The sequence below is a fragment of the Ranitomeya imitator genome, chromosome 3 (assembly GCF_032444005.1).
Source record: "Ranitomeya imitator isolate aRanImi1 chromosome 3, aRanImi1.pri, whole genome shotgun sequence".
Classification (NCBI taxonomy): domain Eukaryota; kingdom Metazoa; phylum Chordata; class Amphibia; order Anura; family Dendrobatidae; genus Ranitomeya; species Ranitomeya imitator.
In genome coordinates this window covers 317,332,645-317,339,346 of record NC_091284.1, presented here as the reverse complement: position 1 = coordinate 317,339,346, position 6,702 = coordinate 317,332,645, and positions in this window count along the sequence as shown.

Here is a 6,702-nt window from a genome sequence, read left to right as displayed (position 1 = left end):
TTGTTTTCAACAACTACTAAACAAGAGCTTTAAGATTGAAGCAATGGAAAGGAAACCTGGGGAACACCTTGGAGCGGAAGACACCGTCTCTACAACCCAGACCCAACTTGTAGGCCTAATGCAGTGTTGTTTTCAACAACTACTAAACGAGAGCTTTAAGATTGAAGCAATGGAAAGGAAAGCTGGAGAACACCTTGGAGCGGAAGACACCGTCTCTACAACCGAGACCCAACTTGTAGGCCTAATGCAGTGTTGTTTTCAACAACTACTAAACAAGAGCTTTAAGATTGAAGCTATGGAAAGGAACCCTGGGGAACACCTTGGAGCGGAAGACACCGTCTCTACAACCCAGACCCGACTTGTAGGCCTAATGCAGTGTTGTTTTCAACAACTACTAAACAAGAGCTTTAAGATTGAAGCTATATAGAGGAAATCTGGGGAACACCTTGGAGTGGAAGACACCGTCTCTACAACCCAGACCCAACTTGTAGGCCTAATGCAGTGTTGTTTTCAACAACTACTAAACGAGAGCTTTAAGATTGAAGCAATGGAAAGGAAAGCTGGAGAACGCCTTGGAGTGGAAGACACCGTCTCTACAACCCAGACCCAACTTGTAGGCCTAATGCAGTGTTGTTTTCAACAACTACTAAACGAGAGCTTTAAGATTGAAGCAATGGAAAGGAAAGCTGGAGAACACCTTGGAGCGGAAGACACCGTCTCTACAACCCAGACCCAACTTGTAGGCCTAATGCAGTGTTGTTTTCAACAACTACTAAACAAGAGCTTTCAGATTGAAGCTATGGAAAGGAAACCTGGGGAACACCTTGGAGTGGAAGACACCGTCTCTACAACCCAGACCCAACTTGTAGGCCTAATGCAGTGTTGTTTTCAACAACTACTAAACAAGAGCTTTTAGATCGAAGCTATGGAAAGGAAACCTGGGGAACACCTTGGAGCGGAAGACACCGTCTCTACAACCCAGACCCAACTTGTAGGCCTAATGCAGTGTTGTTTTCAACAACTACTAAGCAAGAGCTTTAAGATTGAAGCTATGGAGAGGAAACCTGGGGAACACCTTGGAGTGGAAGACACCGTCTCTACAACCCAGACCCAACTTGTAGGCGTAATGCAAAGTTGTTTTCAACAACTACTAAACAAGAGCTTTAAGATTGAAGCAATGGAGAGGAAACCTGGGGAACACCTTGGAGCGGAAGACACCGTCTCTACAACCCAGACCCAACTTGTAGGCCTAATGCAGTGTTTTTTTCAACAACTACTAAACGAGAGCTTTAAGATTGAAGCAATGGAAAGGAAAGCTGGAGAACACCTTGGAGCGGAAGACACCGTCTCTACAACCCAGACCCAACTTGTAGGCCTAATGCAGTGTTGTTTTCAACAACTACTAAACGAGAGATTTAAGATTGAAGCAATGGAGAGGAGAGCTGGAGAACAACTTGGAGCGGAAGACACCGTCTCTACAACCCAGACCCAACTTGTAGGCCTAATGCAGTGTTGTTTTCAACAACTACTAAACGAGAGCTTTAAGAGTGAAGCAATGGAGAGGAAACCTGGAGAACATCTTGGAGCAGAAGACACTGTCTCTACAACCCAGACCCAACTTGTAGACCTAATGCAGTGTTGTTTTCAACAACTACTAAACAAGAGCTTTAAGATTGAAGCTATGGAGAGGAAACCTGGGGAACACGTTGGAGCGGAAGACACCGTCTCTACAACCCAGACCCAACTTGTAGGCCTAATGCAGTGTTGTTTTCAACAACTACTAAACGAGAGCTTTAAGATTGAAGCAATGGAGAGGAAAGCTGGAGAACACCTTGGAGCGGAAGACACCGTCTCTACAACCCAGACCCAACTTGTAGGCCTAATGCAGTGTTGTTTTCAACAACTACTAAACGAGAGCTTTAAGATTGAAGCAATGGAGAGGAAACCTGGAGAACATCTTGGAGCGGAAGACACTGTCTCTACAACCCAGACCCAACTTGTAGGCCTAATGCAGTGTTGTTTTCAACAACTACTAAACGAGAGCTTTAAGATTGAAGCAATGGAGAGGAAACCTGGAGAACATCTTGGAGCAGAAGACACCGTCTCTACAACCCAGACCCAACTTGTAGGCCTAATGCAGTGTTGTTTTCAACAACTACTAAACGAGAGCTTTAAGATTGAAACAATGGAGAGGAAACCTGGGGAACACCTTGGAGTGGAAGACACCGTCTCTACAACCCAGACCCAACTTGTAGGCCTAATGCAGTGTTGTTTTCAACAACTACTAAACGAGAGCTAGAAGCTCGAAGCTATGGAGAGGAAACCTGGGGAACACCTTGGAGTGGAAGACACCGTCTCTACAACCCAGACCCAACGTGTAGGCCTAACGCAGTGTTGTTTTCAACAACTACTAAGCAAGAGCTTTAAGATTGAAGCTATGGAGAGGAAACTTGGGGAACACCTTGGAGCAGAAGACACCGTCTCTACAACCCAGACCCAACTTGTAGGCCTAATGCAGTGTTGTTTTCAACAACTACTAAACAAGAGCTTTAAGATTGAAGCTATGGAGAGGAAACCTGGGGAACACCTTGGAGTGGAAGACACCGTCTCTACAACCCAGACCCAACTTGTAGGCCTAATGCAGTGTTGTTTTCAACAACTACTAAACAAGAGCTTTAAGATTGAAGCAATGGAAAGGAAATCTGGGGAACACCTTGGAGCGGAAGACACCGTCTCTACAACCCAGACCCAACTTGTAGGCCTAATGCATTGTTGTTTTCAACAACTGCTAAACGAGAGCTTTAAGATTGAAGCAATGGAAAAGAAAGCTGGAGAACACCTTGGAGCGGAAGACACAGTCTCTACAACCCAGACCCAACTTGTAGGTCTAATGCAGTGTTGTTTTCAACAACTACTAAACAAGAGCTTTAAGATTGAAGCTATGGAAAGGAAACCTGGGGAACACCTTGGAGCGGAAGACACCGTCTCTACAACCCAGACCCGACTTGTAGGCCTAATGCAGTGTTGTTTTCAACAACTACTAAACAAGAGCTTTAAGATTGAAGCAATGGAAAGGAAAGCTGGAGAACGCCTTGGAGTGGAAGACACCGTCTCTACAACCCAGACCCAACTTGTAGGCCTAATGCAGTGTTGTTTTCAACAACTACTAAACGAGAGCTTTAAGATTGAAGCAATGGAAAGGAAAGCTGGAGAACACCTTGGAGCGGAAGACACCGTCTCTACAACCCAGACCCAACTTGTAGGCCTAATGTAGTGTTGTTTTCAACAACTACTAAACAAGAGCTTTCAGATTGAAGCTATGGAAAGGAAACCTGGGGAACACCTTGGAGTGGAAGACACCGTCTCTACAACCCAGACCCAACTTGTAGGCCTAATGCAGTGTTGTTTTCAACAACTACTAAACAAGAGCTTTTAGATCGAAGCTATGGAAAGGAAACCTGGGGAACACCTTGGAGCGGAAGACACCGTCTCTACAACCCAGACCCAACTTGTAGGCCTAATGCAGTGTTGTTTTCAACAACTACTAAGCAAGAGCTTTAAGATTGAAGCTATGGAGAGGAAACCTGGGGAACACCTTGGAGTGGAAGACACCGTCTCTACAACCCAGACCCAACTTGTAGGCGTAATGCAAAGTTGTTTTCAACAACTACTAAACAAGAGCTTTAAGATTGAAGCAATGGAGAGGAAACCTGGGGAACACCTTGGAGCGGAAGACACCGTCTCTACAACCCAGACCCAACTTGTAGGCCTAATGCAGTGTTTTTTTCAACAACTACTAAACGAGAGCTTTAAGATTGAAGCAATGGAAAGGAAAGCTGGAGAACACCTTGGAGCGGAAGACACCGTCTCTACAACCCAGACCCAACTTGTAGGCCTAATGCAGTGTTGTTTTCAACAACTACTAAACGAGAGATTTAAGATTGAAGCAATGGAGAGGAAAGCTGGAGAACACCTTGGAGCGGAAGACACCGTCTCTACAACCCAGACCCAACTTGTAGGCCTAATGCAGTGTTGTTTTCAACAACTACTAAACAAGAGCTTTAAGATTGAAGCAATGGAGAGGATACCTGGAGAACATCTTGGAGCAGAAGACACTGTCTCTACAACCCAGACCCAACTTGTAGGCCTAATGCAGTGTTGTTTTCAACAACTACTAAACAAGAGCTTTAAGATTGAAGCTATGGAGAGGAAACCTGGGGAACACGTTGGAGCGGAAGACACCGTCTCTACAACCCAGACCCAACTTGTAGGCCTAATGCAGTGTTGTTTTCAACAACTACTAAACGAGAGCTTTAAGATTGAAGCAATGGAGAGGAAAGCTGGAGAACACCTTGGAGCGGAAGACACCGTCTCTACAACCCAGACCCAACTTGTAGGCCTAATGCAGTGTTGTTTTCAACAACTACTAAACGAGAGCTTTAAGATTGAAGCAATGGAGAGGAAACCTGGAGAACATCTTGGAGCGGAAGACACTGTCTCTACAACCCAGACCCAACTTGTAGGCCTAATGCAGTGTTGTTTTCAACAACTACTAAACGAGAGCTTTAAGATTGAAGCAATGGAGAGGAAACCTGGAGAACATCTTGGAGCGGAAGACACCGTCTCTACAACCCAGACCCAACTTGTAGGCCTAATGCAGTGTTGTTTTCAACAACTACTAAACGAGAGCTTTAAGATTGAAACAATGGAGAGGAAACCTGGGGAACACCTTGGAGTGGAAGACACCGTCTCTACAACCCAGACCCAACTTGTAGGCCTAATGCAGTGTTGTTTTCAACAACTACTAAACGAGAGCTAGAAGCTCGAAGCTATGGAGAGGAAACCTGGGGAACACCTTGGAGTGGAAGACACCGTCTCTACAACCCAGACCCAACGTGTAGGCCTAACGCAGTGTTGTTTTCAACAACTACTAAGCAAGAGCTTTAAGATTGAAGCTATGGAGAGGAAACTTGGGGAACACCTTGGAGCAGAAGACACCGTCTCTACAACCCAAACCCAACTTGTAGGCCTAATGCAGTGTTGTTTTCAACAACTACTAAACAAGAGCTTTAAGATTGAAGCTATGGAGAGGAAACCTGGGGAACACCTTGGAGTGGAAGACACCGTCTCTACAACCCAGACCCAACTTGTAGGCCTAATGCAGTGTTGTTTTCAACAACTACTAAACAAGAGCTTTAAGATTGAAGCAATGGAAAGGAAATCTGGGGAACACCTTGGAGCGGAAGACACCGTCTCTACAACCCAGACCCAACTTGTAGGCCTAATGCATTGTTGTTTTCAACAACTGCTAAACGAGAGCTTTAAGATTGAAGCAATGGAAAGGAAAGCTGGAGAACACCTTGGAGCGGAAGACACAGTCTCTACAACCCAGACCCAACTTGTAGGTCTAATGCAGTGTTGTTTTCAACAACTACTAAACAAGAGCTTTAAGATTGAAGCTATGGAAAGGAAACCTGGGGAACACCTTGGAGCGGAAGACACCGTCTCTACAACCCAGACCCGACTTGTAGGCCTAATGCAGTGTTGTTTTCAACAACTACTAAACAAGAGCTTTAAGATTGAAGCTATGGAGAGGAAATCTGGGGAACACCTTGGAGTGGAAGACACCGTCTCTAAAACCCAGACCCAACTTGTAGGCCTAATGCAGTGTTGTTTTCAACAACTACTAAACAAGAGCTTTAAGATTGAAGCAATGGAAAGGAAAGCTGGAGAACACCTTGGAGCGGAAGACACAGTCTCTACAACCCAGACCCAACTTGTAGGCCTAATGCAGTGTTGTTTTCAACAACTACTAAACAAGAGCTGTAAGATTGAAGCTATGGATTAGAAACCTGGGGAACACCTTGGAGTGGAAGACACCGTCTCTACAACCCAGACCCAACTTGTAGGCCTAATGCAGTGTTGTTTTCAACAACTACTAAACAAGAGCTTTAAGATAGAAGCAATGGAGAGGAAACCTGGGGAACACCTTGGAGCGGAAGACACCGTCTCTACAACCCAGACCCAACTTGTAGGCCTAATGCAGTGTTGTTTTCAACAACTACTAAACGAGAGCTTTAAGATTGAAGCAATGGAAAGGAAAGCTGGAGAACACCTTGGAGCGGAAGACACCGTCTCTACAACCCAGACCCAACTTGTAGGCCTAATGCAGTGTTGTTTTCAACAACTACTAAACAAGAGCTTTAAGATTGAAGCTAAGGAAATGAAACCTGGGGAACACCTTGGAGCGGAAGACACCGTCTCTACAACCCAGACCCGACTTGTAGGCCTAATGCAGTGTTGTTTTCAACAACTACTAAACAAGAGCTTTAAGATTGAAGCTATGGAGAGGATACCTGGGGAACACCTTGGAGTGGAAGACACCGTCTCTACAGCCCAGACCCAACTTGTAGGCCTAATGCAGTATTGTTTTCAACAACTACTAAACAAGAGCTTTTAGATCGAAGCTATGGAGAGGAAACCTGGGGAACACCTTGGAGTGGAAGACACCGTCTCTACAACCCAGACCCAACTTGTAGGCCTAATGCAGTGTTGTTTTCAACAACTACTAAACGAGAGCTAGAAGCTCGAAGCAATGGAGAGGAAACCTGGGGAACACCTTGTAGTGGAAGACACCGTCTCTACAACCCAGACCCAACTTGTAGGCCTAATGCAGTGTTGTTTTCAACAACTACTAAACGA